The sequence below is a fragment of the Crinia signifera genome, unplaced genomic scaffold (genome assembly GCF_055691185.1).
Source record: "Crinia signifera unplaced genomic scaffold, ASM5569118v1 HAP2_SCAFFOLD_69, whole genome shotgun sequence".
NCBI classification, from domain to species: domain Eukaryota; kingdom Metazoa; phylum Chordata; class Amphibia; order Anura; family Myobatrachidae; genus Crinia; species Crinia signifera.
Window position 1 is genome coordinate 664,481 of NW_028142589.1, and position 27,223 is coordinate 691,703.

At 46.3% G+C, this 27,223-nt stretch overlaps 1 long non-coding RNA gene across 1 annotated transcript in view; it reads left to right on the forward strand.

The window, feature by feature from the left end:
* The window catches only part of LOC146056004 (uncharacterized), a 32,150-nt gene extending 12,988 nt beyond the window's left edge, over positions 1 to 19,162 (forward strand). The window contains exon 4 of the long non-coding RNA XR_014469049.1: positions 17,460 to 19,162. This is a non-coding gene — a long non-coding RNA (uncharacterized LOC146056004). The remainder of the gene's footprint in view (positions 1 to 17,459) is intronic.
* The last annotated feature ends 8,061 nt before the right edge of the window (positions 19,163 to 27,223 follow it).

Sequence of the window (27,223 nt, forward strand, 5' to 3'; positions counted from 1 at the left end):
CGTGATGCCCATTATACATATGCCCCACATCGTGATGCTCCATTATACATATGCCCCACATTAAGCTCCATAATACATATGCCCCACACACCGTGAGGCTCCATTATACATATGCCACACACAGAGATGCACCATTATACATATGCCACACAATGTGATGCTCCATTATACAAATGCCCCACTGCGTGATGCCCATTATACATATGCCCCACCGTGATGCTCCATTATACATATGCCCCACTGTGATGCTCCATTATACATATGCCCCACTGTGATGCTCCATAATACATATGCCCCACTGTGATGCTCCATTATACATATGCCCCACTGTGATGCTCCATTATACATATGCCCCACTGTGATGCTCCATAATACATATGCCCCACACACTGTGATGCTCCATTATACATATGCCACACTGTGATGCTCCATTATACATATGCCCCACTGTGATGCTCCATTATACATATGCCCCACTGTGATGCTCCATTATACATATGCCCCACACACTGTGATGCTCCATTATACATATGCCCCACTGTGATGCTCCATTATACATATGCCCCACTGTGATGCTCCATAATACATATGCCCCACTGTGATGCTCCATTATACCTATGCCCCACTGTGATGCACCATAATACATATGCCCCACTGTGATGCTCCATTATAACTATGCCCCACTGTGATGCTCCATTATACATATGCCCCACTGTGATGCTCCATTATACATATGCCCCACACACTGTGATGCTCCATTATACATATGCCCCACACACTGTGATGCCCATTATACATATGCCCCACTGTGATGCTCCATTATACATATGCCCCACCGTGATGCTCCATAATACATATGCCCCACTGTGATGCTCCATAATACATATGCCACACACCGTGATACTCCATTATACATATGCCCCACCGTGATGCTCCATTATACATATGCCCCACTGTGATGCTCCATAATACATATGCCCCACTGTGATGCTCCATTATACCTATGCCCCACTGTGATGCACCATAATACATATGCCCCACTGTGATGCTCCATTATACCTATGCCCCACTGTGATGCTCCATTATACCTATGCCCCACTGTGATGCTCCATTATACCTATGCCCCACTGTGATGCTCCATTATACATATGCCCCACACACTGTGATGCCCATTATACATATGCCCCACTGTGATGCTCCATAATACATATGCCCCACTGTGATGCTCCATAATACATATGCCCCACTGTGATGCTCCATAATACATATGCCACACACCGTGATACTCCATTATACATATGCCCCACTGTGATGCTCCATAATACATATGCCCCACTGTGATGCTCCATTATACATATGCCCCACACACTGTGATGCCCATTATACATATGCCCCACTGTGATGCTCCATAATACATATGCCCCACTGTGATGCTCCATTATACATATGCCCCACTGTGATACTCCATTATACATATGCCCCACTGTGATGCTCCATTATACATATGCCCCACTGTGATGCTCCATAATACATATGCCCCACACACTGTGCGCACACAGTTTTCATTTTTTTTTTACCTAATGTAGTCTGAGCAGAGGCTGTGGCGCAGGACCTGAGCAGAGGCTGTGGCGTCGATGAGAAAGTGCGCTGGGGACGTCAGGAGGACGCGGCATGAAGTCACTTTCAGACCTCCTGCCGCCAAGTGAGGATGGAAACGCTACGCGGCAGGAGGTCACTTCCGCCACGTCAGGACCACAAAAGCAGCATTAAAACACTTTCTGACCTCCTGCCGTCAAGCAAGGTACCGCTACGCGGCAGGAGGTCACTGAAACAGCCCCGAGCTACTGGAAAAGTCCCGGCGAGCTACCCGTCGCTCGCGAGCGACGGGTTGGCGAACCCTGCCCTACACAATATCCCTGACCCCTATGTTTAGCCTACACTACATCCATCGCCCCTCTATATCCTACACTACATCCCTGGTCTCTCTATACCCTACACTACATCCCTGATCCCTCTATATCCTACACAATATCCCTGACCCCTCTGTTTAGCCTACAATACATCCCTGGACCCTCTGTATCCTACAATTAGGGTTGCCACCTCAGTCATTGGGGATTCCTGTAGATACTCTCCCCCCTGTTAATAATGTGCGCCCGCTCCTGGGAAAGTGGGCGTGGCCTAAAAGGACATACATCTGAGACATATATATATATATCCCTGGCCCCTCTATAGCCTATACTACTTACCTGACCCCTCTGTTTATCCTACACTACATCCCAGGCCCCAATATACCCTACACTACATCCCTGATAAAAATAAAACAAAAGGTAAAGTGGTCAAAGTACACTGAGACACAGAAATGTTTGGGGAGTGAGCCATGGTGTAGGAAAAAAATGCTGCAAATGCTGGCAAATGTAGTTCTTCACAACTAAACACTCATATTATCTTTATACTAATGAAACATGTAGAGGGAGACACAATGGGGGAAATTTACTAAGACAAATATGTCTGAAATTTCCGGGATTTACTATGGCCGATATACGCTGTTCATATTCTTTTCACAGGCGTATTCATTTTAAAATGCATACTACATCAAAATAATAGGACTCATTGATCCGGACCTGGTTCCAAAAATACGGGGGACAAAAAGCATAGGGGTCCCCCGTATTTCTGAAACCAGCCCTGGACTCTTGGACCGGTCCTGGATCCAAAAATCTGGGGGACAAAAAATCTGGGGGTCCCCCGTATTTTGAAACAAGCACCGGGCTCCAACAGCCCGCGGTGTAATGCCACAGCGGGGGGACACTTTTTATATAAGGTCCGCCGGCCGAATCATGAGCACCGTGGCTGGTCAGCCTTGGACGGGGTACCAGGAGCAGTGGCAAACGCAGGATTTTCAGAAGGGGGTTTCCAGAGGGGCGGAGCAAAGCACAGAGATGGACACTTAGGTGACCCAGTATATGCCGGGTCAGTTAAAGTATTATAGATAGACATATATATATATATATATATAGCGTGGATAGATCAGGCGGCACTCAAGGATTTTCAATGCAAAAACGTGTTTATTCCTCCGACATGTTTCGGGGTATTGCCCGTCCTCAGGGATCCCTGAGGACGGGCAATAGCCCGAAACATGTCGGAGGAATAAACACGTTTTTGCATTGAAAATCCTCGAGTGCCGCCTGATCTATCCACGCTGTATAGGGACACCACGATCCCATGAGGAAGGCACCAGGTGTTACACCATTTATGACTGCGGAGTGCCGGGCAACACTGGAAGTATATATATATATATATATTGTGGGGTTTTAGCATCAAACGGGTAGGCACAGGTGAGGATTTGGCACAGACTTAGACAGTGACATCACGGCTTGGGTCCAAAACAGGGCTTGCCTGAGTTTTATTGCAGCACTCAGAGCAAGAAACTAACAACAGCCTTTACACTTCAGGCAAAACAGAAAACAAAACCTGCTCGTCTGAGCTCTAACTAAACAGAATAAACGTCCCTCTCTATACCAGGGCCACACTATGTGACACTGGACACACACAGCAGATATAGATCAAGTAATGCAGTACTTACAGCCTTGTCTCTCTCTAGCAGCAGCTTACTGCCTCCAACACCCAGGGAGAGAGAGAGAGAGAGCTCTAAGGAGAGGGCTGACTCCTTTTTAAAGAATCAGGTGTTCTCCTGATTACCAGCCCAGGACAGAACACCCTTTGTAAGCCGGAGCTTACCACACAGATTGAAATAGCCTGCAGTCTATATGCCATAAGACAGGATTCTAGGGGAAAAGTACCTGCCGTCTATGACTTTCCCTGCCACTGTCTTACATACCCTCCCCCTCTGTTCGAACCTGTGGGGTCGGACACTGTCTGCCAACTGGCAGTATGTTCGGGATAGGACATCGGCATTACCCTGAAGCCTTCCTGCTCTGTGTTCCACTGTAAATTTGAAATTTTGCAAATTGAGAAACCATCTCATGACCCTTGCATTTCTCTCTTTGGCTTGGTACATCCATGTAAGTGGGGAGTGGTCAGTGATTAATCTAAAGGAGCGTCCTAAGAGATAGTACTTTAGGGATTCAAGGGCCCACTTGATTGCTAAGCACTCCCGCTCGACTATACTGTAGTTTCTCTCCGTAGGTGTGAGCTTCCTGCTCAAATATGTTACCGGGTGTTCCTCTCCACCAACTTCTTGGGAGAGGACAGCACCTAGTCCCACATCAGAAGCATCAGTCTGTACGACAAACTCTTTTTTAAAATCTGGAGTGATCAGGACTGGTTGATTACAAAGGGCCACTTTTAATTCTTGGAATGCCCTTTCAGCCTCTGGGTTCCAGCTGACCATAACTGCCCTACCTCCTTTGGTAAGATCGGTTAGGGGCGCTGCCATGGTTGCAAACTGGGGAATGAACCTACGGTAATACCCCAGAATTCCCAAAAAAACCCTGACTTGTTTTTTTGTTGAAGGACGAGGCCAGTCTTGGATAGCCTCCACTTTATTTATTTGTGGCTTTATTATACCTCTCCCGATAACATACCCCAGGTCTAACATTTTCTGGACCTCCCCAGATATGGCCTGTCTACGCGCTTCTGGTACTCTATAGGGTTTTAAGCGTACCCGAACTCCAGGTTCGGTGACAATGTCATGTTTTATGGCTGTGGTGCGCCCTGGAAGTTCTGAGAACACATCATAATTCCTTTGTACTAACTCTTTAGTTTCCTGCTTCTGGGATTTGGACAGGGTCTCTGACACCCGCACCTCTGGGCTATCACTAGAGGGGGCACTTACAGCTGTCAGAGTCTCTCTGTCTTTCCAGGGTTTAATTAAGTTCACATGGTACAACTGTTCTGGCTTCCGTTTACCTGGTTGATACACTTTATAATTTACACTTCCCACTTTTTTATCTACCCGATACAGTAGATCCTGGTTAATGGCCATATTTGGGAACTCTTTGTCAGCATTGGGGTATTGGGGCTCACCATTTATGACTTTAGGATTTTCCCTAGCTCTTAATAAGGTGGGATCTCTAAGTGGAGCAGTCCCAAAATTATCACGTGACATCTCTAGCTCAGGCATGTCACACGCTTCTTCCTGCTCCTCAGCTTCACCTGCAAGAACAGCTAGGGGAAAACGGTCAGATTCAATAGTGGTCACCCCTACCGTTTGAACCTCAGTATCCTGATCAAAAGGCTCAGGACTAATCACAGGGCACACATTCTCATTATTAACAGCATTTCTAGTGCAGTGTACATTCTGTTTCCACAAGTCCCAGAACAATGGGAAGTCTCTTCCCAGGATCACACTATGCATCAGGGTCTCTACCACGCCCACTTCATGGGACACAGTTCCACAAGTACTCTTTAGCTGGACTAAAGCTGTGGGATACTCCTTGGTGTCCCCATGTATGCACAAGACCCCTATGTAACGTCCTGTGAGTGTCCGAGGGTCTACCAAGCTGGCATGGATGAGTGTAACTAAACTCCCAGAGTCCAGTAGAGCCCTCCCGGGATAACCATCCACCTTTACATGACATATTTGCTGTCCAGTTTCTGACACAGTCTCAGCAGAGAAAACAGAACGTGCATATAAAGAGCTTCGCCAGGTTGTATCACACTCCATTGGCTCAGAAGTAAGGGGGCAATTGGCAGCAATATGCCCAGGTCCATGACAACGCCAACACTGTATGCGGCCCCAGTCTTTTTGCGACCCAGGTTTGGACCCTACTGTCCCTTGGGAACGCCTCTCCACTGTTTGTTCCCCATCTAGGCCACCTCCCTTTACAACATTATTCACCCCTCTAGTAAACGGAACAGTCTTACCAGATGACCTGGCCGCTTTGCTGTTCTTGAGGGTGGAATGTCCAGGAGGCACTTCTTGGATTAGATTTTCAGTAGCTCTGTACCTCTCAACCAAGTTGACAAGCCCCTCGGCATCATTAGGGTCGCCCTGACCGACCCAGCGCTGAACCTTTGGAGGTAAGGAACAAAGATACTTGTCCAGCACGACTCTCTCCACGATCTGCACTGGTGTAGACTCCTCTGACTGTAGCCACTTCCTTACCAGGTGGACCAGGTCATACATTTGGGACCGCGCAGGTAACTGTTCAGAAAAAGTCCAGTTATGCACCTTCCGGGCACGCACACTCATGTTTACGCCTAAGCGAGCAAGGATCTCTCCCTTGAGTTTCGCGTAGACCTTAGCATCCTGCTCACTCAGATCAAAATACGCCTTTTGTGGTTCTCCAGTTAGAAAAGGCGCTACCACACCTGCCCATTGATCCACGGGTAACTGTTCACGCTCTGCTACACGTTCAAACACTGCAAGATAGGCCTCTACATCATCCGTGAGAGTCATCTTTTGCAGAGATTTCTGTACTGCAGCCCGTGTGGTTGGAAGCAAGGGTTGGGGTGTTTGCACACTCTGCGCCACACTCTTAGCCACATTCTGTATTTGCTCTTGTAATTGCAGATTAATTTGCTGCTGTTCCTTTAAGGCTAGTCTGTTGGATTCAAGCAGCAAAACATTGGTTTCAGCCTGGGCACGCATGGCCTCCTCATGCACCTTTTGCTGACATGCGTTTGCCTGCCGCTGCAGCTCATTTGCCTGCACCAAGTGTTTTAAAAGGTCCTCCATTTTAACAGTCTCCTGTTGCAGTGTTACAGCAGCCTTTAGCCAGGACATGCAAGTATCAGTGCACTCCAGACACTCACTTGTGGCTGGTTGCCTTTAGCAACAACTTCCAGCTTGCTGTAGCAAAAGTCCTATAGTTCGATGTATGTCTCTTTAAGTGAGATGCTTGCTTGCATTCTCCACCATATGTGGGGTTTTAGCATCAAACGGGTAGGCACAGGTGAGGATTTGGCACAGACTTAGACAGTGACATCACGGCTTGGGTCCAAAACAGGGCTTGCCTGAGTTTTATTGCAGCACTCAGAGCAAGAAACTAACAACAGCCTTTACACTTCAGGCAAAACAGAAAACAAAACCTGCTCGTCTGAGCTCTAACTAAACAGAATAAACGTCCCTCTCTATACCAGGGCCACACTATGTGACACTGGACACACACAGCAGATATAGATCAAGTAATGCAGTACTTACAGCCTTGTCTCTCTCTAGCAGCAGCTTACTGCCTCCAACACCCAGGGAGAGAGAGAGAGAGAGCTCTAAGGAGAGGGCTGACTCCTTTTTAAAGAATCAGGTGTTCTCCTGATTACCAGCCCAGGACAGAACACCCTTTGTAAGCCGGAGCTTACCACACAGATTGAAATAGCCTGCAGTCTATATGCCATAAGACAGGATTCTAGGGGAAAAGTACCTGCCGTCTATGACTTTCCCTGCCACTGTCTTACAATATATATATATATATATATATATACACATACAGGGGCATCAACAGCAGTGTAGACCCCTGGGCATAGCAATGTATTGGGGCCACTACTGATCCTCCAGGTAGGGGTGGGGGAAGCTTTGATGTCCCACAGGTGGTAGGGGGTATTATATCAACTGCTCAGCATGTAGGGCCTGGATCAGTAATTTCCACTAATTACCCCTTTACTGCACAGATGGTGGGAGATGGGGTGGGAGAAGGGGGCACTGGGCTGAATGAAGGGGCCCTGACACATAACTTCCAGGGTGGTAGAGGATGTTTAATATGCAGAGGAGGGGCGTATAGTGGAGTGGGCTTATTATTCATACTTTTCTGGTGGGAGGACAGCTTGCTTGACTGTAGATATCTCCAGTTCCCAGAAATACATTTATTAGATTTTAATGGATTTAAAAACTAGAGAATCCCACCTACCAAATGGTATTGGGGACTAGGGAATCAGAGTTCAGGAGACAGAGCAATCTGCCAACGAGAATATAAAACTACATACCAGGTGTGTGGAGCTGGAGCAGTAACCAGCTGCTGGAAGGCTGATATCTCTGGTTCTGGGAACAGTAGAGACAAGCTACTAGTGTCCTCCAATGAGGGAGAGTCCCAGCTTTCGGATTATACCCTCAGAGAAACTCTAAGTCAGAGAGAACCTGAAATATCTGACTGGGAAGAGCAATTAACAGGCTTGGATGGGGACCACTGCTTTGAAGTCAGATATCTCCGGTTCCCAAGGGCCGATTTTTAAAATTCTTGTACCCATGGAAAGAGGGGACCCTCAGCTTTCAGCCTAGGTCCCTTAGAATCCTGGGGGGTTCTGGGTACCCAGAAACCCCCCCCTGCGTGCGCTACTGGGAGGTAGCACCAGTGACCTATACAGAACTGGGCACAGTATCTAGATGAGGCCGCACCAGTGACCTATACAGAACTGGGCACAGTATCTAGAGGAGGCCGTACCAATGACCTATACAGAACTGGGCAAATATCTAGAGGAGGCCGCACCAGTGACCTATACAGAACTGGGTACAGTATCTAGATGAGGCCGCACCAGTGACCTATACAGAACTGAGCACATTATCTAGATGAGGCTGCACCAGTGACCTATACAGAACTGAGCACAGTATCTAGATGAGGCCGCACCAGTGACCTATACAGAACCGGGCACAGTATCTAGATGAGGTGGCTCCAGTGACCAATACAGAATTGGGCACAATATCTAGATGAAGCCGCACAAGTGACCTACTGTATACAGAACTAGGCATAGTTATCTAAATGAGGCCGCACCAGTGACCAATACAGAACTGGGCACAGTACTTTTTTTTATTTTTAAATTTCAACTTTATTTTCATTTTTCTTTTCTTTACACATAAAAAACGTATGTTTAAAATAACAGGAATACCTTACATACAATACCCTTCAGTTTCCCCATACCAGAACCATCCATTTTATACTGTTGTTTTACAACTGATCTTTACATCAGGGGGGCGAACTCCACCTCTCCCGCGTCTTTATAGTTTATTTAATTTTGTTTATTATTTATTCGTACCTTATTTGGTCCTTACTTATGTCAACCTTACTATATACTTTCCATAATTAGTGTTTTGTTTCTTCAGTGTTCACCCCTTCACTCTCTCTTGGGATTTAACTATTTCTACATACCTACTCCCTGTGTACTATCACCTCCTTTCATCTACTTCATATATGTGATCTTCTCAAATCTTATTTATTCTATTCTTGAAATAGTTTCTATGTGCTTCAACTTTTATTTTATCTTATTCTAATATATGTGAGATTCAAGTGCCTATTTCTTTAAATTTCATTATTCACTCTATTGCGTCCTATTTATTCTATTCTTGGACCTTTTTATATATAATTTCTATGTGCTCTATCCTTTTATTTTATCTTCTTCTAGTGTGTGTGAGGTTCACGTGTCTATTTCTTTAAATTTCATTTTTCCCTCTATTTTCTTCCCCCCTCTTCGGGAGCCGTGGGGTTCGCCCCTCGATTTACACTTATTCCACCTGTATCCTCCCATAGGGAAATTTTACTTTGACTAGTTCCAGTCAATTTTATTTCATTCCAAGGTTTTTGGCATGCATTCCGGTATTCTTTACATTACATCTTACCATAACATTTATAACTAACTTCTATCCCTCCTCCCCCCTCCCTCCCCTCTTAGGTTGATTTTTACTTTTCTTGCCTTCACCTTCCTGCCTCATATTATAGTCCTGGTTGCTTTGGTCTTCCTTAACTATTGAGACTCCCCCTTCTACATCTTCCAGTTGTTCCAAACCTTATAAAAAGTGGTTATCTTCCCCCTTGCCATGTACGTGAATTTTTCATGTGCCATAGTAGTATTTATAAGGGCTTTCCAAGTATCTACATCAGGGCCCTCTTTGGCCATCCACTTTCGGGCTATACAGGTCTTGGCCAGAGTAAATGCTATAATAACAAACAGTCTTAGATGTTTTTCCATCGCTCCCTTCTTTATATTAGACAGTACGCAAGCGGAAGGTGTACAACTTTCCCTAGGGACTCCTCTATCGACCAGTGCTTTAATCACATTTTCCCAAAATTCAGTTACCTCTGGGCAGGACCAAAGCAAATGCCAAAATGTGCCTATGTTGTTTGTACATTTGGGACAATTAGCACTATCTCTCCCACCAATTCTATATAATAATTCTGATGTCATATACGTTCTGTGAACTATAAACAGCTGAATCTGTTGCTGACTCACTTGGTTGGTTGCCAACCGTACATTTGCAAGAGTCTCCTGCCATTCCTGTTCGGAAATAGGACCTAGGTCTATCTCCCATTTAGACTTTAATTCCACCAGATCATACCTATGGATTTCTTGACCAAGAGCCCGATACATATAGGATACCTCGTGTCTCCCCGGGCATCTCTTCAGCAGTTTTTTAGTCGCCGCATGTTCTAATTTCGGGCTAGCCCTTCCAAATTGAGTATTGCAGGCATGGCGCAGCTGCATATAGCTAAACAGGTATTTAATGGGGAGGGAAAATTCGAGCTTAAGGGACTGGAATGACCTTAACTCATCGTTCTCATATAATTGTCCCAAGACTTTGACTCCTTTTGGTCCCCATATCTTTCCTACTTGTAATTTCCCTAGTTCTGTTAAAGCTCTAGCTCCTTCCAGGGGCGTTTCAGGGTCTATTCCCTGGCTTCCCAGTAGTCCCTCCACCTGTTTCCACACTAGACTCATCTGTCTAATAATTGGTGGCCATTTCCGTCTCGTATTGCCACTCAGTAGCATCTCTAAAGGTGTATGCCCAGAGGTTAAAATCCTTACTATCTCTCTAAAACCATCCTCTTCTGTCCCGCTTTGGATCAGTATTCTTAGGTGTGCCAATTGTGTGGCTAGGTAGTACAGCCAGAGGTTCGGCAGTGCCAGTCCTCCCTCCCCTTTTGGCCGAGTTAAGGTTTCTAGTTTTAATCTTGGTCTTTTATTAGACCAAATTAAGGATGATATTAATCCTTCTATTTGGCGAAAAATCCGTCTTGGGAGGTATACTGGGGAGTGCTGTAGCACATATAGGATCTTCGGCTGCACTATCATCTTAACCAAATTGATTTCCCCCGTTATCGTCAAAGGGAGACACCCCCAGGGTTCTATTTTAGATTTAATGTACTCAATTTGCGGGGTTATGTTTAATATTTCGAACCTTGAGGTGTCCCTAGTGACCCTTATCCCTAAATACTGGAACTCCTCAACCAATTTAAGTGGAGCCGGGGACGTAACCAATGGAAGACATGGGCCCTCCAGGGGTAATATGCATGATTTACTCCAATTGATGTTGAGGCCCGAGTATCCTCCGAATCTCTCCACTATCCCCACCACCCCCGGCACTGCCTCCAGATGATTATGTACAAACAGCAGAATATCATCTGCATATAAAGCTATTCGGTCTTCCTTTTTCCCAATATTAATTCCCTTTATTAATCTACTTTTTCTTATGAGGCATGCCAGGGGCTCGATGGGCACAGCGAAGAGACCCGGGGACATCGGGCATCCCTGCCTTGTGCCCCTTTTAATCTCGAATCTAGGGGATATATAATTGTTTACTGAGACTCTTGCAGCTGGACGGTAATATAATAGTTTGGTCCAATTAATGAACACTGGGCCAATCCCTATCCACTCCATGGTTTCCCATAGATAGGTCCATTCGATAGTATCGAAGGCTTTAGCCGCGTCGAGTGAAATGACGGCCGCATCCTGCCTCTCCTCCTGCTGAACTTGCAGATGGAGAAACAGTCTTCTCAGGTTGGAAGTTGTGGACCTTCCCGGCATAAATCCGGCTTGATCACTATGTATAACTTCTCTTAGAACCTGACTCAACCTATTTGAAAGCCAGAATTTTAACATCATTAGTTAACAGGGATATTGGCCTGTAGGATTCCACCTCTTGGGATCTTTATCTTTTTTTAAAATTACTGTTATTAAAGCTTCTGACATTGAGCCAGGAAGTTTTCTATGTAGATAAACTTCATTGAACAAAGTCAGGAACCTAGGGGAGAAGAATCTACTATACTTCTTATACAGTTCTTGGGGTATCCCATCCATTCCTTGCGCTTTTCCCCCTGGAATAGAGACTATTGCCGCATCAATCTCCTCCAAGGTTATGGGGGCGTCTAAAATTTCCCTAGAAGCTAGGGACAGAGTCGGATATTAGCTAGATAGCTTCGGATCTCCTCTGGGGTATGTGTCTGGCTGGATTGATATAGTTGGGAGTAGAATTGTCTAAATTCCTCGGCTATCTCAGGTGTCTGATAGACTGAGCTTCCTTCTTTTACTTTTATTTCCGTTACTGTATTTGCAAGTCTATCCTGTCTTACAATGCCCGCTAAGAAACTCCCAGGCCTATCCCCTTCAATATATCTTAAATGCCCTGCGTATAATTCACGCATTTTTTCCTTTTCCGCTAGGCATTGTCGCCAGGCCTCTTGGGCATCCCTCCATCTTATTTTATGTTCCTCGGTGCTACTAAGGAGATATACTGATTCCATGGTACAGCAGTTTTTTTCCAGCTCCCTTTCTTTAGCCCGAAATGATGCCTTTCGGCCTGCTATCTCCCTTATCAAGGTTCCCCTAACACTGGCTTTGAAGGCATCCCATATAACTTCGATGGGTGCTGAACCATTATTGGTCGCAAAAAACTCATACCACATAGCTTCAAATTTCTCCCCAGACTCCAGTTGTGTCAGCCAGAATGTATTTAATTTCCAGAATGTGAATCCCCTTTTATCACCTAGATCTACTTTGTACATTATTGGGGAGTGATCTGAAATACCCCTTGTTAAATAAGTGATTTCCTGGGTGTTCGGGATCAACTCTTCAGACACCACTACTAAGTCTATTCTTGAGAATGTATCGTAGGATCTCGAAAAGCAAGAGTATTGCTGTACATCCGGGTATTTTTCCCTCCATACGTCCCGTAACCCCATTTCCTTAACTGTTTCTGAGAACCCTGTTTTCCGTATTACGCCTCCCATACTCCTTGCCCTCTTTCTATCCCGGATTGGATCTATTACATTGTTAATATCCCCCAACATAACAATGGGAACATTTGGATATAGTGCCATGAAGTCCGCTGCTGCTCTCAATACGTCATAGCTGAACGGTGGTGGTATGTATACCGACATCAGCAGCAGAGTCCTAGGCCCAATCCGACATTTTATAAAAATGTATCTTCCCCATTGATCAACTGTGATCTTATCCATAGTGAATGGGACCCCCCTACGTATCAACACTGAGACCCCCCTGGAGGTGGAGGTGTGGGTCGAGTGGTAAGCCCACCCTATCCAAGGTTTTTTTTAATGATAACACCTTACCACCTTCCAGGTGGGTCTCCTGTAAGCATATTATATCTGCTGCCTGCTGGCGGATATTCCTCATGACAAGGGATCGTTTTATTTTGTTGTTCATTCCTCTCACGTTCCACGTGAGGAAGCTATAATTTACCGACATTCAACTTTTCGCTTGAACATATGACCAGGGGTAATTAATTTTATCTCAATAACCATTCCATCACAACATAAGGCTTCCTTACTCCCATTTTTCATCAACCTAACCCTTTCCCTCCCACCTCCTCCCCCCCCTCCCACCCCCCTCCCTGCATGCCCTCCCTCTCTTTTTCCCATGACATGCTTCATATCCAATCCCGCCCACATCAACCCATTCCCTTTCCTATTTACACTGTGTTGAATTGAGGCAATCAATATAATGGCTACAGGTTGGGGGCTCTCCCCCGCTCCCAGAACCATTATGCTCACAGGATCCCCAGTGAGGCAATTAATCTTTTTCTATCATGGAGGAGTCATTCTCCAATTTCTCCATCGGAATATGAAGCAGGAGACCGTAACCCAGTCGTATTCCTGTCACCCTTTATACTAAGAATATCATTTACTATCATAGCAAAAAAAAAAAAAAAACCCTCTTAGTTTCAGCAATTAGTGAGGCCCATCTGGCCTATCTTACATCACCCTTTACTCCTTGTCCTGACACGTTAAATAACATTCATTATACATTTGCCTGGAGATTTAAATACCAACTTAACTACTACTTCTTTTGATGTTTTAGGAAAAGATTTAATTTCCCCAGTGGACCCCCCAGGGCCAATCTAATGGCTACATGTTGGGGGTTCTCCCCCACTCCCAAAACCATTATGCTCACAGGATCCCCAGTGAGGCAATTAGTCATTTTCTGTCAGAGAGGGGTCACTCTGGAGAATCTCTGTTACAATATCAAGCAGGAGACAATAGACCAATCACATTCCCGACACCCCCTTTAAACACTCTCATTTATGGGGGGAGGGGGGGAAGGGGTGGGGGGGGGAGGGAGCGGGAAAAAAAAAAGGGGGGGGGGAGGAAAAAGGGGGGGGGGAAATAGAAAAGGGGAGACAGAGAACACGTTTTTACTTTTTTACATATTTTACACCTCACATACTTAATCATTTCCCTGTCCCGGGTTTCAGCCTATAATTGAGACCAATCTGGCCTCTACTCTACTCCTTATATGACAAGTTAGCTAGAATTCATTGCACGTTTGCCTGGGAATTTGCCTGAGTCCAGCCAGGCTGCAGCTTCTTTTGGTGTTAGAAAAAATTTGGTATTTCCCTCATGGACCACCCGGAGCTTAGCCGGGAAGAGCACTGCATATTGAATCTCCAACTCTCTCATGCATTTCTTGATCTCATAGTATTGTGCTCTTTCCCGCTGAACCCCGATAGCATAGTCCGGGAACACTGAGATCTTTGTAGTGTCCCATAGTAATGGACCTTTGAGTCTAGTTAATCTGAGAATTGTGTCCCGGTCTGAGTAATGGAGTATTTTTGCAATATAAGTTCGGGCTGGTGCCTCCGGGGGAGGTGGTCTCATAGGGACACGATGGGCTCTCTCCACTGAAAAATATTTAGAAAAGGCCTCTTGCCCATATACTTTTATTAACCAGTTCTCCAGGAACAGTTCTGGATTTGCTCCTTCTATCTTTTCCGGCATCCCTACAAATCTCAAATTATTTCTCCTGAAACGTCCTTCCATATCCGTCATCTTTGTATTGAGTGATTTAAGTTGAGTGGCCATATCCTCAATTTGTGCTGCCAGAGGGGTCACTGTGTCCTCTAATACTGAAGTGCGGTTTTCCACTTCTTTGACTCGCTCTTTAACCCTCTGGACTGACTGTTTAATCACGTCGAGGTCCTCTTGCACCTTCTCAATTTTATTAGCCAGGTGCCCCTCGCTTGCCGCGAGGGCATCCAGCACTTTTTGTGTAGAGGATTCGCTTTGTTCTGACTCTGGAGGGGTAATCGGAGGGGAAATCCCTTCTCTGGTAGTAGGTGTTGGGGTGACGGGCTGCCTTGAGAATTTTGCCAGCTTATTAGCTGCAGCTGTGTTCTGAGTTTTCCCCATTTACTATTTTGGGGAAAAAACTATTCTGCTATTTGCGTTTTTTGGGGAGAATCCTCCTATACTCGGAGGAAGGAGACAGAGGGAGAGGGCGGGTGTAGAGTGTCTTTTTATGGCCTTTTAGATATATAATAGTATAGGTCTCAGTCCGAGCTTTTATTTTCTGATTTGCAGAGATGTAGTTCAAACCTCTATTTTTAGAGTTTTTTAAGTGCTTTATAAAGGAAAAAGAAAAAAAAATGATGCAAGGTTACTCACATACAACACTGGCCCCTATGTTTGACCGGGGAACACCACTCAGCTCCAATCTTTCCTGCTAGTACCAGGCCAAATCCTGTTCCTCTGGACGTCTCTCACCCGTCCCTCTTCTCCCCTTCTGCTTTGGAAGGTATTAGCACCGCTCTGGCTGCTGTGAGTGTTGTCCGGCTCAGTCCTCTACCAGCCAAACCCGCACCTCCTGCTTCACTCCCTTGCTCCCAGGCGCAGTTTCAGATTCTTTCCGGGGTCACCACTGCACTGGGTTCCCCTGCTCTGTCAGCAGCCGCCTCGCTCACTCGGCGGTACTGCTGTACGTCTCCGGCTTCCAGCCCCTCACACTCGTCAGCCTCTGACGTCCCCTCCGCTCCCGGCGTCCTCCGTCCTCTCTCAGCACCGCGCCACAGGTGATACGGCAATGCTGCTATCTGACTCCGGCTTCCAGCCCCGTGCACTCGTCAGCCGCTTGCGTCACCTCCGCTCACGGCGTCCACCTTCCTCTCACGTGGTACAAGCCGCCGGCGCCCTGGGCACCTATTCTCTCCTCTCCACGCCGCACTGCACAACGTCACAGGTAATAGGAGCAGATAGTGAAGGGGACATAACTCCTCTCTTTGCCGGGATTGATCCTTCCTCACTGGGGAGCTCTGCACAGGATCATTGCCATTATTATGGAGCGGGAGAGAGCAACGACCTATGTCTCAATCCCTACCCTCCGTAGCCACGCCTCCAATCGGGCACAGTACTTTAGACAAGGTCGTACCAGTGACCTATACAGAACTGGATACATAACTAGAGGAGGCCACACCAGTGATCTATACATGGGTGCCGGATGGGGTCCCTATAGTCGGGATCCCGACAGTCATTTACTCGCAGTCGGGATCCGACTGTTAAAACAAAGACAGACGGGTTCCCGACGGCCACCGGCTATTCTCCCTCGTGGGGGTCCACGACCCCCATAGAGTGAGAATAGAATAGGCGGCGAGCATAGCGAGCCACCGTGCCCGCAGCGTGCTCGCCATGCTGTCTGAGTCTGGCCAGTCGGGATCCCGATGTCGGGCTAATGACTGTCGGGATCCCGACTGTCGGAACCCTATACCACACCCCTATACAGAACTGGACACAGTATCTAGATGAGGCCGCACCAGTGACCTACAGTATACAGAACTTGACACAGTATCTAGATGAGGTTGTGCCAATGACCTACAGTATACAGAACTGTACACAGTATCTAGATGAGGACGTTTCAATGACCTATACAATGGCTTTATTCTTTCTTTCTTTCTTTCTTTCTTCCTCTGATTCCTCTCCTAAGGCACCAAGCATCTGCCTTCCTTATTGCTTTTTGTATATTGCTTACCTGTAAACCTGAAATATTGATCTATTAATTCAGTGAGCCAGGCAGCATGATTTTTTTACATGATCTACCCCAAGTAGATCCATGGTCTTTGGGATCTTATTGCTGGGTTTGTGATATTCTATAAATACTTGTGGCTCCATCAACCATTCTACTACTGGTGTAAGGTACACTGTTTGATAGTTACAGTATTTGCTTCTTCCCTGCTTCCACTTTTGTGCAGTGGTATTACATTCCCTCTATTCCAGTCCTCTGGAATTGTACCTGTAGATGGAAACTGGTTGACTATATAGTTTAATGTAGCTACCAGCACACCTTTAATCTCTTTTAGGATCATTTGATTTATCCACTTTCCATTTTGAGAGTTCTGGTAGGACCTTCTCCTCTGTAAATGTTCTTGTAGTTACCCAATTTCACTCCTTCTGTAGTGAATATGCAAAAATAATAACTTTGATCATCTGCTATTGCTTTGTCTCCATCTGATCTGCTATCGATTCCCTCTGTGTATTATTCCTCCTGTTGTGATAATTATTTCCTTTATTCTACAGGTTTCCCTATCCAGGGGTAGAGGCAAAAGCTCTGCTGCTGAGAGTGACCTGTCACCAACTGCTGTATTATAACAGATGAGCTTTAGAGAGAGGGGTAGATGGGCATTTCTTATAGGACTTTGTGTAATCATCCACCAATGGGCTTAGTTATAAGAGAGAGCCTTGACACTGGCACAGGGCGCTGGGAGACATGTTCCGGATCTTCACTTCAGCATCATCACTGCACCCCTCCCAAATACAACATCTGAGTTAAGGGTTGGTGCTTCACAAAGAGAGGGAAACCTGCCACACCGGGTTCCTCTGACCCTCCTCATCTTTCACCACAGATTACATATTCCCTAAGATTCGCATTCCGAATTGAAAAAGCCACACTGAGCGCGGCAAAACGCGTTTTTGAGGAGTTCCTGAGCACCACAGAGCGAGGACTGGAGGGACAAGCACATATTTGCAATTGTCAACTTGCATGTCCCATCCAACTACGGTCCCGGCAAAGTTGGTGGAGACGGCACAGAGAGTGTTTCTTCTAATTACAAGGAAGGGTGAGTATACTCGAGATGGGGTACTCAGAGTAGAAACAGGCGCCTAGTGGGGTGTTGTGCCAAGCTGCTCCAACTAAGGGGTGTCACCCCTCTAAAAATATGTATATAGAAACCAGAAAAATGTGGAGCGCTAGTTCGGATCAATTGAATATTACAATGTTAATTTATTAAAAGAAGATAAAAATACATGAGTAGCAATGACAATAATAAATTGAAATGTGTATCAATCGCGAAAATGGACAATAAAGGTTAATACTTATTATGTCTGGAACACTGCTTGATTTGTATTGTTCCCAGGGAGGTGGTGACTCCTTGAATCACTTGGGGGTATGTCACTTGGAATGCCGTACCGGATAAAGAAATTTTGCTGGAGGATGTTCTTATTCACGATTATTTCTGGTATCCTCACGATAAATGCAAATTTTTGTAATCCCCAGTGGGTTAGTCCACACTGGAGGAAGATCTTGTTCAGTTCTTCCACTTCTGAAACTTCGCTCCTGATGGCTGAAGTGATGATGATCCTTGCTAGGTGCAGGAAGGTGTCACACTCTGTACGCACTTATCAAAATGAACTTTCAGGTTGTGCAAGCTGTTTAAGTGAGGATTCAAGGATTGAAGACTGTTGGATTGTGCTTTTAGACAGCATTCTTCTAATTACTGCTAACCTGGAGGAGTGAATGCACAGCCCAGCAATTCGGGCACCGTCACAACAGGAGTGTGCTCTCACCCCCCAACGCAGAACGTACCCGCTGAGAACAGTCAGTTCCTGCTTTCCATTCGGCCCACTGGCCGGTGCATCAGCTTGGAGCTCGTCAGACGCCGCAAGGTGTGAGCGGTGGTGCGTGTTTCCAGTGACCAATTAACTGGTCATTTCTATTAGTGGCAGCCCAGCACGAAGGTCTGGCAGTCGGTGACGGCTGCTCCCACATCTACTGAGATCTGTCTACCAACAGTGGATTTCAGAATACCGCTGTCATCCCCAAACTACTATTATTGGAGACCCAGGTGTGAGTACATACCAACTAACTTACCCATTATATATTGGTAGGACATAAAACCTTAAAATTGTTGGGAAACTTACTCTTCGTTTTGGGACTGATAGAAAACTGTACAAATCTGTGCATTTTGACGTGTACTAGTCAGGACATAGCAAATACGGGTAACTAATACGGATGTTCAATTGTATGTGTTTTTTCCTGTGGTCATTTTAAATGTACCCTTTTTTTGCATGCATGCAATTAATTAATTTTATTGTTATTTATTAAAATAAATTGTCTTTTGTGTACACACAGCGCCCACTGTTTTTTTCTTCGATATTCCCTAAGATGTCCATAGACAAGTAATCATGCAAAATAATGACAGCAAGCATGAATCTTAAGATGACCTTTACCCTTTGAAAACTGTCCGGTGCCTCTAGTGGACTCAATGTGGGGGACATGCGGTCTTGATTTGGACTGTCTCCCTTGTGCAGGTCTGTAGTCTTGGCATTGTCCAATGGCAGCACAACATTTAAACATGTATTTGTATCATCATGCCCAGACTACTGCAATGCCATCTACCCTGTTCTCACAGCAAAATAAATTCACTGCTTACAGCTGGTACAAAATGCAGCTGCCATTATATGACCCCATCTGGCCCCATCCAAGCTACATAACACACATCCTCTGCCCCCTCCACTGGGGAATTGTCGGTACTTGTGTATTATCACGGCGCCCACAAAATCGGCCGCAAATCGCATGGAAAAATCGGATGCGATTTTGCGGCCGATTTTTGGCCGATTCTCGACTGATTTTTCACTTTTTCCGGCCGATTTGCATGCTGTTCCATCATTGCACACCTTGCACACCCCCGATTTCCATCGTAGTGATGAATGCCATGCGATTCATGTGAAGCGATTCGATTTGTAATTGTACAATCACCCTGATAGGTGCTTACAATGTTAAATGCACCACCATTGTTAACGCCACCCCCACTATCAACGCCAACCCGAAGCGTGGCGAGCGTAGAGACCCCGCGAGAGGCGGCTGTACGCGTCCTCCGACCTTTTCATACCCCCATTATCCACGTCAGCGCAGAGTTGACTTTAGATAGTGTGGCGAGCGTAGCGAGCCACCGAGCCCGAAGCGTGGCGAGCGCAGCGAGCCCCGCGAGGGGACGCGGAGTACAAAGTATTCCATAGGACACAAGGCATGTGTGTGTGTGTTCCCTGCTGCTGCGGGCAGGTGAGCTGGCTGGTGAGTTTGGACGGGCAGGAGTAGGCGGAGCAGCAAGCGGCAGGGAGGGTGGGCGCCGGGCGGACTAACTGACAGTCAGGTCAGTGAGAAGGGCGGCGGACATTACTCACCGAGTCACCGCCGCCGCGCTTCCGTCGGCATCCAGCGGCCGCAGACAGTGCAGCATTGCCCATAACAAATATGGCCGCCGCATCTGTGCATTTAATATATGCATATATGCGGCGGCCATATTTGTTTTGGGCATTGCTGCCGTTGGTGACCAGGCTGGGCTGCGGCCACTTCTAACAAAGGTAAGCGGCCCAGCCTGAGTGAAATCTGGTCCGGCCCACCGGGAAACGGCCCGGTTTCCCGTGGGCCAATCCGCCTCTGCTCTACTCAATATCCCACCAGTATCTCCGTGGCCTCTGTATTACATAAAATGCTTTTCTGTGCCTCATTGTCTCTGTGCGGTATTGGGCTCCCTCCCTCCCATGCCTTGTGTCCTATGGAAGCAATAAATATGATCACTCCGAATAAGGCCCACTATTTATTCCATGCATTCTCCACTTTTACCACAAGATGTCACTGTCAGTTATATATCCCATTCTTCAACCTAGAAACAGTATTGTGTATTACCAGTTATATATCTAATGCTGTGTACACACGGGGAGATATATTGCTCAGCCATATATTGCTGAGCAATATATGGCTGAGCAATATATTGCTCAGTTTCTCCTGTTCATCAGCGACCAGAGATGGTCGCTGATGAAAAAGAAACTGCCAGGGGGAGCCCGGCAGTGGTAATCAGCTCAGTGGCAAACGCAGGATTTTCAGAAGGGGGTTTCCAGAAGGGTGGAGCAAAGCACGGAGATGGACACTTAGGTGACCCAGTATATGCCGGGTCAGTTAAAGTATTATAGATAGACCAAATGTTTATAAATAATATATATATATATATATATATATATATTATAAATATACATACATATAGGGGCATCAACAGCAGTGTAGACCCCTGGGCATAGCAATGTATTGGGGCCCCTACCGATCCTTCAGCAGTAGGGGTGGGGGAAGCTTTGATGTCCTGCGGGTGCTAGGGGGTATTATATCAACCGCTCAGCATGTAGGGCCTGGATCAGTAATTTCCACTAATTACCCCTTTACTGCACAGATGGTGGGAGATGGAGCGGGAGAAGGGGGCATTGGGCTGAATGAAGGGGCCCTGATACATAACTTCCAGGGTGGTAGAGGATGTTTAATATGCAGAGGAGGAGTATATAGTGGAGTGGGCTCATTATTCATAATTTTCTGGTGGGAGGACAGCTTGCTTGACCGCAGATATCTCCAGTTCCCGGAAATAGATTTCTTAGATTTTAATGGAATTAAAAACTATAGAATCCCACCTACCAAATGGTATTGGGGACTAGGGGATCAGATTTCAGGAGGAAGAGCAATCTGCCAACGAATATATAAAACGACATACCAGGTGTGTGGAGCTGGAGCAGTAACCAGCTGTTGGAAGGCTGATATCTCTGGTTCTGGGAAAAGTAGAGACAAGCTTCTAGTGTCCATCAAAGGGGGAGAATCCCAGCTTTTGGAATATACCCTCAGAAAAACTCTAAGTTATACAGAACCTGAAATATCTGACTGGGAATAACAATTAACAGGCTTGGATGGGGACCATTGCTTTGAAGTCAGATATCTCCGGTTCCCAAGGGCCGATTTTTACAATTCTTGTATCGATGGAAAGAGGGGACCCTCAGCTTTTAGGAGAGGCCCTTAGACTCCTGGGGGGGGGGGTTCTGGGTACTCAGAAACCCCCCCCTGCGTGCGCTACTGTTCTGGGTACTCAGAAACCCCCCCTGCGTGCGCTACTGTATAGCACTGGCTTACTGACACATTGTATGTATCTATAGCAGTTCACCCTGTATAGCACTGGCTTACTGAAGCATTGTGTGTAACTATAGTAGCCTACCCTGTATAGCACTGGCTTACTGACACATTGGGCGAAATGTAATAGGGTGCGATTTTTTTTTGCGATTTTTCCCGCAAAATATGCCGTTTTCGCCCATTTCCCGAAAATCGCATATTTTATAGGGTGCGATTTGCGGGAAAAATCGCATTTTTTAAAGGTGCGATTTTTAGTTAGACTAAAAATCGCATCCAGATGTTTTCCCATTAAAAAGGATAGAAGTCGCATATTTAATGGGTTGCGATTTTAGTAAAGCTTACTAAAAATCGCAAAAAAAATAGACCAGGTTCTGCCTGGCGCTTTTATCAGAAACATGCACAGATCATTGAGATCTGTGCATGGTTCTGTTGTAAAAAAATAGTTAAAACAAAAAAAAAGAAAAAAAACGGCGTGCGGTCCCCCCCCCTAAGCATAACCAGCCCCGGGCTCAAAAAGCCGGTGCTGGTATCATAAAATCAAAGGAACAATCAAGTTGGGGTTCCCTGGATTTTATAAAACCAGCACCAGGCTCAAGGTCCGGCGCTGGTTCCCAAAATACGGGGGACAAAATGACTAGGGGTCCCCCGTATTTTAAGAACCAGCACCGGACACAACCAGCCAGCAGGGTAATGCCACAGCCGGGGGAAACTTATTATATAAGCTCCCGCGGCCAAAGCATTAACCCCCTGGCTGGTCAGCATGGGCAGGGGTCCTGGGGAAGTGGGGACCCCCCCAATGAAGGGGTCCCCCCCTCCAGGACTTACCAGTCCATGCTGATAGTCCGGGGCTGTCCCCGATGCCCCTGGGCGGTGGGCATCGGGCTGATGACTTGTGTAAAAAAAAGGATAAAAACTATTGTTCTTTACTGGCGAACTATGAGTCCCAGCAAGCCTACCCCGCATGCTGGAACTTGGAGAACCACAAGTCCCAGCATGAGGGGCATTAAAGGGCCCGCTGGCACTTGTAGTTCTGCAGTGAAAAAAATAGTGCACAAAAATCACACTGACACCCTGTAAAATAAAACTTTAATACACACAAAACACACACACACTGATACTTACCTACCTTGAGCCCGTAGGTCGGTCCCTGGATCCTGGGTCCGGGCTCCGGGGCTCCAGGGCAGAAGAGTCCAGTTCCGGGGCCTTGGTCCTGGTTCCGGGGCTGGTCCTGGGGTTCCGGGGCTCCTGGCGTGAAGAATCCGGGGTCCGGGATCCGTGGTAGTCCCCAGGGGTACCTAAGGAGGCAAATCCTACTCACCTGCTCCCCGGCGGCGACCTCCGGTGACAGCTCTGCTCCAGACTGGTACCCGGCTTGAAGGACTTTGCCCGGCGCTGAGATGTTTCCTCTTCGCCGTCTCTGCACAGAATGATTTCTCGGCCAATCAGGAGCCGAGAAAGACGGCTCCTGATTGGCCAGAAATCATTCTAACTAGAGACGCCGACGAAGTAACATCTCTGCTCTGGATGCGCTGAGATGTTACTTCGTCGGCGTCTCTAGTTAGAATGATTTCTGGCCAATCAGGAGCCGACTTTCTCGGCTCCTGATTGGCCGAGAAATCATTCTGTGCAGAGACGGCGAAGAGGAAACATCTCAGCGCCGGGCAAAGTCCTTCAAGCCGGGTACCAGTCTGGAGCAGCGCTGTCACCGGAGGTCGCCGCCGGGGAGCAGGTGAGTAGGATTTGCCTCCTTAGGTACCCCTGGGGACTACCACGGATCCCGGACCCCGGATTCTTCACGCCAGGAGCCCCGGAACCCCAGGACCAGCCCCGGAACCAGGACCAAGGCCCCGGAACCGGACTCTTCTGCCCTGGAGCCCCGGAGCCCGGACCCAGGATCCAGGGACCGACCTACGGGCTCAAGGTAGGTAAGTATCAGTGTGTGTGTGTTTTGTGTGTATTAAAGTTTTATTTTACAGGGTGTCAGTGTGATTTTGTGCACTATTTTTTTCACTGCAGAACTACAAGTGCCAGCGGGCCCTTTAATGCCCCGCATGCTGGGACTTGTGGTTCTCCAAGTTCCAGCATGTGGGGTAGGCTTGCTGGGACTCATAGTTCACCAGTAAAGAACAATAGTTTTTATCCTTTTTTTTTACACAAGTCATCAGCCCGATGCCCACCGCCCAGGGGCATCGGGGACAGCCCCGGACTATCAGCATGGGCTGGTAAGTCCTGGAGGGGGGGGACCCCTTCATTGGGGGGGTCCCCACTTCCCCAGGACCCCTGCCCATGCTGACCAGCCAGGGGGTTAATGCTTTGGCCGCGGGAGCTTATATAATAAGTTTCCCCCGGCTGTGGCATTACCCTGCTGGCTGGTTGTGTCCGGTGCTGGTTCTTAAAATACGGGGGACCCCTAGTCATTTTGTCCCCCGTATTTTGGGAACCAGCGCCGGACCTTGAGCCTGGTGCTGGTTTTATAAAATCCAGGGAACCCCAACTTGATTGTTCCTTTGATTTTATGATACCAGCACCGGCTTTTTGAGCCCGGGGCTGGTTATGCTTAGGGGGGGGGACCGCACGCCGTTTTTTTTTGTTTTTTTTTACAACCAAAATCGCATATATGAAAATGCGCACATTTTCAGGACTGAAAATGCGCACATTTTCAGGACTAAAAATCGACCTAAATCGCGGCAAATCGCATTTTTTGCCGCTAATTCGCATCTCATTACATATGCGAATTAGCATAAAAAAAATGCGATTTTTAAAGGTGCGATTTCTGGCGAGTTTGGAACTCGTCCAAAAATCGCAGCCTATTACATTTCGCCCATTGTGTGTAACTATAATAGCCTACTTTGTATAGCACTGGCTTACTGACACATTGTGTGTGTAACTATAGTACCCTACCCTGTAGAGCACTGGCTTACTGACACATTGTGGGTGTCTATAGCAGTTCACCCTATATAGCACTGGCTTACTGACGCATTGTGTGTAACTATAGTAGCCTACCCTGTATAGCACTGGCTTACTGACACATTGTGTGTAACTATAATAGCCTACTTTGTATAGCACTGGCTTACTGACACATTGTGTGTGTAACTATAGTACCCTACCCTGTAGAGCACTGGCTTACTGACGCATTACATGTATCTATAGCAGCCTACCCTGTATAGCACTGACTTACTGACATATTGTGTGTAAGTTTAGCAGGTCACCCTGTAATAGCACTGGCTTACTGACGCATTGTGTGTAACTATAGTAGCCTACCCTGTAATAGCACTGGCTTACTGACGCATTACATGTATCTATAGCAGCCTACCCTGTATAGCACTGACTTACTGACATATTGTGTGTAAGTTTAGCAGGTCACCCTGTAATAGCACTGGCTTACTGACGCATTGTGTGTAACTATAGTAGCCTACTCTGTATAGCACTGGCTTACTGACACATTGTGTGTAACTATAGTAGCCTACCCTGTAATAGCACTGGCTTACTGACACATTGTGTGTAACTACAGTAGCCTACCCTGTAATAGCACTGGCTTACTGACACATTGTGTGTAACTATAGTAGCCTACTCTGTAATAGCACTGGCTTACTGACGCATTACATGTATCTATAGCAGCCTACCCTGTATAGCACGTCTTACTGACATATTGTGTATAGCTATAGCAGCCTACCCTGTATAGCACTGACTTACTGACATATTGTGTATAAGTTTAGCAGGTCACCCTGTAATAGCCCTGGCTTACTGACACATTGTGTGTAACTATAGTAGCCTACTCTATAGTATGAAAGTAATATAAAGGTGTTCAAATCGTGCTTAGAATGCATCTTGGTGGATGAAGACACAGGGATGGTGTCCCCACACCATATAAACACATGAAAGAAAAAGATCATATGCAAGACCATATGAAATCGTGTCTCGTTCATCAGCGCTATCAATAGATAATACATCCCTATGAAGGTATATTAGTCTCCTCTTCTCCGCCTCAAACTGGTCTATACAGTAGAGATGACCGCAGTATTGAAAGGGATTCTTGTTATATATGGATACCCATCACCGAAGATGCCTGCCTGAGTGGGGAGAAAATACCACACATCCCTATATTATTAATTTATTTATTAGCAGTTTCTTATATAGCGCACACAGATTCCACTGCACTTTACAGAGAATATTTGAACATTCACATCAGTCCCTGCCCCAGTGGAGCGTACAATCCATATTCCCTACCAAATGTGGATTGGGCGTCTCCTCTTCTCCGTTTGTATGAAATAAAGTGTGGCCAAAATCGATAATCATCTGACTATACCACTCTCCAGTGGTGTGTACATAAGGAGAGAGATAAGTGTGCCACGTGTGCTGTTCATCAAGGCTTGTTGGTCTTTTTGTATGCTGTACACTGTATTGTCAGGACATAATTACCCATTTCCTTGTCTGCACCAAATAATCTCTGGACTTGAAGTGTTCGGAAGAAGCCTGCTGTGTCTGTAAGGAGGATATTTATCAAAGATTGGAGAGAGCTAAGTTACCAACCAATCAGCTCTTAGCTGACATTTTTGAAACACAGGCCGTAACATGGCAGTTAGAAGCGGGTTGGCTGTTTTTATCTCTTTCCAACCTTTTTCACTTGGATAACTTGTTATAATTTATTATCCACGTGGCCTACAATTGGTAATGGTAAAGTATGGCGAGGGAGGCACCATACGAGGGTACTTGGTACACTAATTGAGGGTCTATGTCGACTGTTGTTGACCTAGGCACTAAAAATCTTAAAAAGTCATGTCGACCTTTTGCTTGTCTCAAACTTTAGTCCATGTCAACCATAGTGCATGTAGACCTTTTTACTGTCGACCAATAGTGATTGACCTAATGACCATTGACCTAGTTATCGTCGACCTACTAATACACTTTTTGACAGACAGAAATGCTAATATTGCATTGTGTGTATTATTTTAGCACAAACTTGTTAGGAAGATGCAAAATATCAGTCACTGTGAACAAGGGGCCTCACTGCAGCGCTTTTGTGAAGTGGCCATTTTGTTTCCTGAGGTAACATTTTGAATGTGCCGCAACCTACTGTATGAACACCCCAGGCATTTGTAACATTACTGAAATTACAGGATTT